This window comes from Amaranthus tricolor, chromosome 17 (genome assembly GCF_026212465.1).
Source record: "Amaranthus tricolor cultivar Red isolate AtriRed21 chromosome 17, ASM2621246v1, whole genome shotgun sequence".
Taxonomy (NCBI): domain Eukaryota; kingdom Viridiplantae; phylum Streptophyta; class Magnoliopsida; order Caryophyllales; family Amaranthaceae; genus Amaranthus; species Amaranthus tricolor.
In genome coordinates, this window is record NC_080063.1 from 15217598 (window position 1) to 15227958 (window position 10361).

At 40.2% G+C, this 10361-nt stretch overlaps 1 pseudogene; it reads right to left on the reverse strand.

Moving 5' to 3' along the window:
• Positions 1 to 588: 588 nt before the first annotated feature.
• Positions 589 to 8861, reverse strand: LOC130803788 (protein JINGUBANG-like; annotated as a pseudogene).
• Between the last annotated feature and the right edge of the window lie 1500 nt (positions 8862 to 10361).

Consider the following 10361-nt stretch of genomic DNA (forward strand, 5'->3'; position numbering starts at 1 on the left):
TACACATTCAAATTATAATTTAGTAATTTAACTAATCTTAAATATATAATAACACGAAATTAAATTGTGTTATCAAACAGCCAATATAAATCAACTTATATTACAAATCAAAATAATAGGCGGATAGTTAAACATTATTTTAAGATCACAATTCACACATCAAACACACACATATATATATATATATATATATATATATATATATATATATATATATATATATATATATATATATATATATATATATATATATATATATATTTCTCACTCAATCATAATTAAACGCAAAACAATACATTCTAATAATTAAATAAAATTTAATAAACTAATTTCTACTACTCGCTCCTTTTTACTTTCATCCACACACTCTAAATCTCCGATCTTTCATTATTATCCATTACGCAACTCAAATGATTTTAGAATTTCTTAATCTTTATGTCATATACAACTGTAGTAATTTTTTGGGTACAGATTGCAAAGTGAATTATTAATAGTGAAGGCTGCGACATTAAAGTTTAATTTTGATCCAGAATGCTGTCCATAATCTTTCATGTTAATATGATCATTTCTAGAAGATAATTTCTTTGTTTAAGGCAGAATCTTAACCCTCCATACCTTAAATGTAAAGTCCAAACTACCACTATACACCAAAAAGTTCATCATCTCATCCATACTTTCCTCTTTAGGAAACTTACTATTATTGTAAACACCCAAACATCTAATTGGTGCTCTATGCTCTTCTAAAACACCTAAACATTCATGACTTACCTCTTTTCCTTCCTTTCTCTTCCAAATCCTTATTGTAGAATCTTCTGACCCACTTATCACCATATTCTCAACCACCACAAGACAAAGTACGGAAAATCTATGCCCTTTTAAGACCCCACCATGATTATATTGTAAGGAATTTTCTTGAACCCAAAAATTTATACACCCATCTGAAGATCCTGCATATAATAAGTTTTTTGTGATAAAGACATAGTACTTAAGGCTAAAGCATGAAAAGGGTATGTTTTAAAACAAAAGACCTTATTTAGCGCATGAGAGTTTTCCCCGTAAATCTTTAATCACATATTTACAGTTCCATCTCAGAAACATGTAAAAATGTAACAATTTTGTGGGTTTACTATTAGATCATTTATATTTTCTTGATGGGCTACAAAGGATTCTATACATTTCATTTCACTTAATTTCCAAACTTTAATGGTTTTGTCATAAGACCCGGTGTATAATAACCCTTCAATTTGGTTATATGATAGGGTCACAGAAATTAGGACAGTGGAGTTAGACTTAATTAAGATAAAATAAAAATATGATTTTTATTGCCTACCCCTCAAATCAAGATATCACTCTATATATAGAGTGTTACAATAAAATAACTAATTAATTAGCCAACTAACTATATCCCACTACTCCCTAATAATTAGCAAACATAATGCTGAAAAATACAATAATTAACTAAAATAATTAACCACAATAAAGTGAGGTAGTTACTTATGCTAAATAAAGATAGTGGTAGTTACTAATGCTAAAGATAGTGGAGGCATTTCTCATGCATGATCATATTTCTCATGCATGATCTTACTTGAACCACTACTCCTTTAACTGCTTCCCCTTTCCCTTAACTGCTTCCCCTTTGACTGGAACTCAAGCCACGTAATCCTCTAACCAACGTGGACGCCTCCTGCTGCGGGATGGACTATGCTCAGCCATGGACGTATCAACTCCCTCCTCCTTCGAAAAAGAAACCTTGTCCTCAAGGTTCTGTTGTGTGTTATCTTGCACATCTGGAAATAGTGATGGCGTAACTTGGGTTGGGTCTCCATAGAAAGGCTTCAATAGGGATACGTGAAAAACCGGATGAACCTTAGAGTCTAGGGGCAACTCCAAGGCATAGGCAACTGACCCTACCTTAGCGAGTACTCGATATGGACCATAATAACGCCATGCTAACTTATTGGACAAACGATTGGCTAAGGATTGTTGCCGATATGGACGTAGCTTTACTAGAACCCAATCATGGACATTATACTGTTTGTTTACCCTCTTACGGTTAGCCTGGATCATCATCCTATTTTGAGCCTGTGCTAAATTTCTCTTGAGCTGGGAAAGAAGTTGATCTCGGGTACGCAACTCGCGGTCCACAGCTCTATTCTTAGCTTCGCCGGGTGCATAGTTAGGAATAGCAGGTGGGGTTCTACCATAAAGTGCTTCGAAAGGGCTCATCCCCGCTGATGAGTGATACGAAGTGTTATATCAATACTCGGCCCAATGGAGATACTTGTGCCATGCGTTGGGGAGGTCCATATAGAAGCTTCGTAGATACTGCTCAAGGCACCGATTAACAACTTCCGTCTGTCCATCTGTCTGGGGGTGGTATGCGGTGCTGACCTTTAGCTTGGTGCCGGAGAGAGAAAAGAGCTCACGCCAGAATGAGGAGAGGAACACACTATCGCGATCCGTTATGATGCTCTTGGGTATCCCGTGCAATTTAGCTACATTGACGGCAAAGCTACTAGTGATGTGTGTATTTTATATATTATTTTCTACCATGCCCCCATTGTATTTTCATAGCATTTCTCGCGTATTTTGCTCAATTTTCTATTGGTTTTTATGCTTGGTTGGAGTGTTTATTTCTTATCTATTTTGTAGGTACAAAGCTCTAATTATACTAGGAATCGACTTTTGGAGCGAGATTTGCAAGTTGGAAGGTCATAAGCTACTCAAAGGTCATTTTTGTGCTGACCAGGTCTCATACCCGGCCGGGTAAGCCTCTCATACCGGGTGGGTTTCCACATACCCGGCCGGGTTTGCACTTGATACTTAGAAGAATTTGAAGACGCTATTTGGAGGAAAAAGTTGCCACACGCACCCGGCCGGGTTTCCACATACCCGGCCGGGTGAGACTCTTATACCCGGGCGGGTTTCCACATACCCGGCCGGGTGAGACTCTCATACCCGGATGGGTTTCCACATACCCGGCCAGGCTTCCATTGAAGATTAAAATGCTTTGCTGCGTACCCGGGCGGGTTTCCACATACCCGACCCGGTCAAGCAGTTATTTTTTTTTGTAACTTCCCATATCCTCCGATCTCTTTTAAGGGGGATATAAATAGCTTTTGAGAGGATTTTTGGAAAAGTTTTTTTTCTGTGTTTTTGAGGGCTTGATATTGAAGGGATTTCTCATATTACTTGCTTTGAGGGATTGTTAATCAACATTTCGATATTGTAATCTTAATTATATTGAAGGTATTAGTTTCAATTCTAATTTCTTGTTCTTGTTTATCGTTGTTATCTTTGAATGTTTGTTTCTACATTTAATTTGAATTTGATTTTCTCCATGGATTTCATTGTTGAATCTCTTGTTAGTTTTAATATGCTTAGTGAGTAGTTTTATTTCTAGGGCTTGGTGAAACTATGCAAAAGGTCATGATTCTTGTTTGATTTTAGGATTTAAATTTGGTTTGTCTAGGCGATTCAATTGATGGGTTTTAGATTGATTGCATGTTTGGCCAATTTGCAAGTTTTATTCGCTCAATTCTATAAACGAGAGTTGCGAGTTTGAGTGAACGATTTCCTTCTTTGAACAATTAAGCTTTAATCGCGATAGCTTGTTTTATTGTTTGATTGTCGAATTTGTTTGCGAGAGCAACATCTTCCTTCGCCTATATTCATTCCTATCCCAATTGTTGTTCATGAATCATGATCGATGCATAGTGAATCCTTTTAGCCCTAGGTTTTTAATTATTGAATTTTATTCATCTCGTGTTTTTTGCGTTCTACTCAGATAAACAAAAATCCAACATTTGATCGTTAGCAATAGTGAACTTGGTTCAAATTGTGACTTTATTTGTCCTTCCACAGTGGTTCGACCCTACTTTCCCAACTATACTAGTTAGGTGAATTTGGAATTATTTTTGGTAGTAAAACGACCTATATCAACTAGCAACTGACTTCGCCGTGAAAGAAGTGCCCAATGGCGTGAAATGGGCATATTTGCTTAGCCGGTCTACCACCACATAAATTGTGGTTTTTCCATTCGAAGGGGGAAGGCCGACGATAAAGTCCATCGTGATATCGTCCCATACACGGTCTGGTACGGGAAGCGGCTGAAGTAGGCCTGCTGGACTCGTGGTAGTGTACTTGGTTTGTTGACAAATCATGCACTCTCGAACCCATGTCTTGATGTCCTTATGAAGTGTTCGCCAAAAGAAGGACTGGATGACTCGATACCACGTCTTACGGAACCCCGCATGTCCTCCCTATGGTGTGGAATGTAACTCTTCGAACATCTCACGACAAAGCGGCGATTCCGCAGGAAGATAGAAACGAGACTTGAAATATAAAACATCGTTAGTAATAGTGAAGTCTGGGTAGTGGCTGGGCGTGGCTTGGATGTTTGTTATGAGGGTTCGAGTGGAGGCGTCATCGCGTTGGGCTTCACGGATGCGAGTCACTAAAGGGATGGTTGGGGTAGATAGGATGTTCACCGCTGGTTCGGTGCTTCGAGACAGGGCATCCGCAACAAGATTGTTTGTTCCCGGTTTATAGACGATACGGTATTGGTAACCCATCAATTTGCAAAGCCATTTTTCTTGCTCGGGGGTATGTATGGGTTGTAGCAGGAGGTTTTGTAGGCTTTTGTGGTCGGTTCGGATAACGAACTCTTGACCCGGCAAGTAATGGCGCCACTTTCGCGTAGCCTCTGTGATAGCGCATAGCTCTCGAACGTAAGTAGAGGCACTCCTCATTCGCAGTGGGAAAGTTTTGCTAAAATAAGAGAGGGGATGTCCACTTTGCATTAAAACGGCTCCCATAGCAACCCCGGAGGCGTCCGTATCAATATAAAAAGTTGAGTGGAAGTCGGGAAGGGCTAGGAATGGGGCAGTAGAGAGTGCGAGCTTTAAGTGTGCGAAGGCGTGGTGAGCTTGCTCTCCCCATTGAAAAGCACCCTTGCACAGGAGTGAAGTCAGGGGGGGAGGCAATATGCGCGTAGCCGCGAATGAAACGCCGATAATATCCGGTGAACCCTAGGAATCCTCGTAGTTGACGAACTGTGGTCGGGGTAGGCCAAGAGGATATGGCCAAAATTTTTTCAGGATCCACCGACACTCCTTTGACTGTAACATAGTGGCCAAGATACTGGATAGAGGTAACGCCAAATGTACACTTGGATAGCTTCACACGCAAGTGGTTATTTTGCAGTTCCTTGAGTACGAGGTCGAGGTGATGTAAATGGGTTTCCCACGTTGGACTGTAGATTAGTATGTCATCAAAGAAAATCAACACATGATTTCGCAAGAACTTGTGCAGAACCGAATTCATGGTTGCCTGAAATGTCGAGGGTGTGTTACAAAGGCTGAATGGCATTACTAGGAATTCGTAATGTCCCTCGTGGGTTCTGAAGGCAGTTGCAGCAACTGATTGTGGGTGCATCAGAATTTGATGGAACCCCGAGCGTAGGTCCAACTTAGAGAAATACCGTGTCCCACGCAACTCATCAAACAGCTCATCAATGGTGGGTATGGGAAACCGGTCTCGTACAGTTACCGCGTTCAGGGCTCTATAGTCGACGCAAAAACGCCATGTTCCATCCTTCTTTTTCACCAACAGAACAGGGGAGCTAAATGGGCTTGTACTTTGCCAGATCACCCCATCGGACAACATATCTCTAACTTGTCGTTCTATCTCTTGTTTCTGAAAGTAGGGGTAACGATATGGTTTAACATTTACGGGTTTAGCTCCGGGTAATAGGTGGATTTGATGGTCTTGGGCCCTGCTCGGAGGCCGTCCTTGCGGAAGTTCAAATAAGGCTGGGTACTTTGTGAGGACTTCGGGTACGTCGGCACAATGGGAGGGGTTCACGGAGAGCTCGGTCTGCTACCTGAGATGGTCGATGAGCATGTCTTGGGTTGGAGAGGGGGCCTGGATGGCTTGTGGCTGTGATGATTGGGCCCAAAGCGCGTAGAAGGTGGTGGCGGTTGTAGTGGTTAGGTGTTTTTGGTAGGAAGATGACGAGAGTTGTTGGGCTTTAGTAGGGGTGATTCCTTGGAGGACGTTAGGGGTGGATTTGTGGGTGAAAGCGAGGGTGTGGTCTTGATAGTTGAGAGTAATAGGACCGAGATTTTAGAGCCATTGAACTCCAAGAACTATTTGTGCTCCATGTAGGGGAAGTGCGAAGAGGTTTGTAGAGAAGGTATGTTTAGCGAGGACTATCGGGACTTGGGCGCAGAGTCCAGTGCAGTTAATGGAGTCCCCATTTCCCACAGTGACAGGAATAGAATGACTTATGTCTAATTGAAGCCCAAGGCTATGTACTAAGTCATGTTGTATGAAGTTGAGGGTGGACCCTGTGTCAATGAGGACTTGCACCGAGAAATCATTGATCTTCCCATTGATTTTCATCGTGCGAGGGGACTCAAACCCGGCTTGAGCATGTAAGGATATCTCGGGATGTTCAAGTATTTGGGAAATTTGGGCATGCGTGAACTGATCCTCTATGGGCTCTTCGTCGGGTTCATGCTCGATAGGGTCGTCCCCTATGATGAGCAACGAAGTCGGGGTGGAGCATTTATGGCCAGGGAAGAATTTTTCTGGGCAGTTAAAGCACAGCCCCTGCTCACGCTTTGCTTGCATCTCGGCGTCAGTCAAGTGCTTGGCCCCTGGGGGAATTCGTCGCACCGGTCGAGGGGGGTTTTGGGTAGGGGGTTTTGGCGATATTATGGAGTAAGGGGCGGCTCGATTAGGGAGAAGGAGTGGGCGTGTGTGATAAGCATTTTGTGGGCTTAATAGGTGTTTCAAGTCCTCCAATTTTTCTTCTTGAAGTTTGGCAAGTCATTGGGCTTGGAGTATGTTGGTTGGTTGGTTGGAGGGCTTGGACTTCTTGTCTTAGGTGTGGTTTGAGCCCCGAAATGAAGTTTTGAAGCAGGAAGTCTGGTGGAAGGTAGGTGGTTTTATTAGCAAGTGCTTCATAATTGGAGATGTATTCGGCAACGGAAGAGGTTTGGAGCAATTTGGCCAATGCCCCCGAGTTGGACTTATAAGGGGAATCACCAAATCGTTCTTCAAGTGCTTGGACAAAAGCATCCCAAGAGGGGAAAGGGTAATTATTATGCATCCATTGATACCATGCGGAGGTTTCACCGTCCATGTGGAACGATGCTATTTGTAACCACTGGAAGAGGGGTGTTTGATGGAAGTCAAAAAATTGATTGGCCTTAAACAACCACCCCTTAGGGTCCCGGCCATCAAAGCGGGGTAATTTGAGCTTAAATGTCCGCGGTATGGGGGGAGACATTTGTGTGATTCGTTGGTTAGGGGGTTGGTGTGGGGTTAAGAAGTGTGGGGCTCGGTTGTGGAGTGGAGGGTGGTGATCGTTATGGGTTGCGGTGGACTGGTCGTTTACTCGAGGGGCATGTTGTTCCAGATTGGGGGGGGGGAGAACCCCGAGGGAAACTGGGAATTTTGTGATGGCGAGGGGGCTTGGAGTAGCTGGGAGAGTTGGGCAGCGATGGTGTTGACAGTGTTGGTGAGCTCGGTAAGTTGAGCGGATGTCTGGACATCATTTTCTTGGAGCTGGTTGGTGGCTGCTGTGAGTTGGGCTATCTCGGATTTGGCTTGGGCATTACTTTCGGCCAATGTGGTGAGTTGATTGGCGAGCGCCTCTTCAATTTTCTTGTTGCGAGTGCTTTCGGCCATTGGGGATTGTCTCAGGCTGAGGTGATTTGGTGTAGGGGCTTGGTGGATGCGGGGTGGTCTATAGTGTAGAGCAATGGTTCGGTGAGCAGGGAGAGTTACTCTCAACAAGAGCACCAAATTGATAGGGTCACAAAAATTAGGACAGTGGAGCTAGACTTAATTAAGATAAAATAAAAATATGATTTTTATTGCCTACCCCTCAAATCAAGATATCACTCTATATATAGAGTGTTACAATAAATAACTAATTAATTAGCCAACTAACTATATCCCACTACTCCCTAATAATTAGCAAACATAATGCTGAAAAATACAATAATTAACTAAAATAATTAACCACAATAAAATGAGGTAGTTACTAATGCTAAATAAAGGTAGTGATAGTTACTAATGCTAAAGATAGTGGAGGCATTTCTCATGCATGATCTTACGTGAACCACTACTCCTTTAACTGCTCCCCTTTGACTGGAACTCAAGCCACGTAATCCTCTAACCAACGTGGACGCCTCCTGCTGCGGGATGGACTATGCTCAGCCATGGACGTATCATTATAAGCCATGCAAGAAATAATGTCCTTATGTTGGTAGGTGTTAGTATTATTTCTATTTTGTGGGGTACCCTTACTATTATAAGTACTACAAACAAAGTGCTTGAAATGGGTGAAAATATTTGGTAAGCTAATCACTTTTCTAGACTTAAAGTAATTATTATTGCTAGAAGTAGTTTTTATTTTCCATATCCTAATTTTGAGGTCTTTATGGGAAGTGATGAGATGTCATCATGAGTTATCATAGCTCGAATTTCACCTAAACTAGTTTCAATGTAGCCTTTTGCATGGCAGTCGATGGATTGCCATGCATGGAGTCGACGACTACTAGATCCCGTCAAGACTAGGTTTCCGGCGACGGAAATAGAGCGAATTCCTCCCTCACGGCGGAGAGAGGAAATGCAACAATAGAGAAGAGAGGAATTGGAGGATGTTAGTGATGATGGCGGGAAAAAGACCAGCCGGAATCTGGACTTTGAGAATTTAATGGTGAGTTTTCAGGGTTAAAACGAAGAGGAGAAGCAATTTGATTTGATAAGGATTGATCAAATGTTTGTGATTGATTATGATTTGAAGTTTCTTGATTGAAAAATGTAGAAAGTGTTTTTCTAGCCATTGAGAAAGGAGGGAATTTGAGAGATTTATGTGTTGGATTTGGCTTGAATTGTAATAACACAACGGAGGGCAGGGTTCAAATAGAGTTTGAAAAAGTTGCACAAGTTCAAAACGGTTTTATGGTCAGATCATTTTTATTTAGAAAAAATTGTCTTAAATAATCTAATTTGTTGTCCATTATAAGTGAGTAATCCCACCTTTCGAAAATTTTAAATAATTCAACTTTTGCCTGCATTTTGTTGCAAATGGACCTCGAAAAACAAACCGGTTATTCTGGGTTACTCTAGTCATTACATTCAATTGGTCATCCTCCTTCTTTATAAGCTTGCTTCCATGGATCCCGTAACACTATATTCAACCTCATAATTTTGGAGAGAGAAAAAAAAATCACATCTTTAATTTAGTAAAAATCTTGATAATTGTAAAAGGCATTTCCTCTTCTTCTCGAAGTGTTGGATTAATTTTTAGAAATTATATGAAATGTGAGCATAGTTTCGAAGCAATGTTGCATAGGGCGAAGAAAGGCTTCTAGGCTTGTGAGAATTTTTATTCGTGTCCAAAATGAAGAGGAAGAGGTAGATGGAGATTATAATGAAGGTCAAAGAGATTTTTTAATTAGAAAAATAAAATGTACCGTTTGAATAAGTTAAAAGGAAAAGAGATTTACCGGTTGTAACTAATTCTTTGCAACAAAGGTCCATTTACAACAAAAGTTATGCAAAGGTTGGATTATTTTAAAATTTTTAAAACGTGGAATTATTATCAAAGAATGAGCAATAAATTGAAAAGCAAAAGTAAAATTATTTGAAGTGGATTAATTATATAAGCTCGTTTTGTAAAATAGTCTCATACAAAACGAGCCAAAAAGGTTATAATATGATATGACCATACCTCCTAAACTTTATACTTCTATTTACAAATTAATACTCCTCTATGTTCCACCATTTTTGTCTCAATGACAATTGGTCGAGAAATTAAAAAAATAAATAAAGTGATGTTTTATTAAAGAGCGAGAGAAATGTATGGATGCAATGAAATGATATGTTTAATCATGACTAAAAATGAGAATAAATGGGAAATAATAAAAAGATAATAGAATAAATTAAGTGGGACAAAGAAAGTAGGTTGGACTGAATTAGGTTGATATTAAAATTTTCTTAAAGTAAAAATGTTTGTCCATTTGGAAAAGACGAGATGGAAGAGAAAATCTTGTGTTGTAATTAGAATTTTAATTATAGAAAGTAAAAATGTAGTAAGAATAAATTTCTATTTTTTTTTCATCCGTCATTTTCAATCAATAATGACTTTATAAAACCGTAAATTGGATCTTAAAAAAAGACTCTCTCTTCCAATAAAGTAAGAATAATATGAATGAGAATGATTTGTAGCGTAAATTTTTATGATATGTATTATATTATTCCCATGGTAATGAAAGTGTGATCATAAAAAAAAAATTCTTCACAATTTCCATTACCACCTAATACCATATGTTCAAATGGTA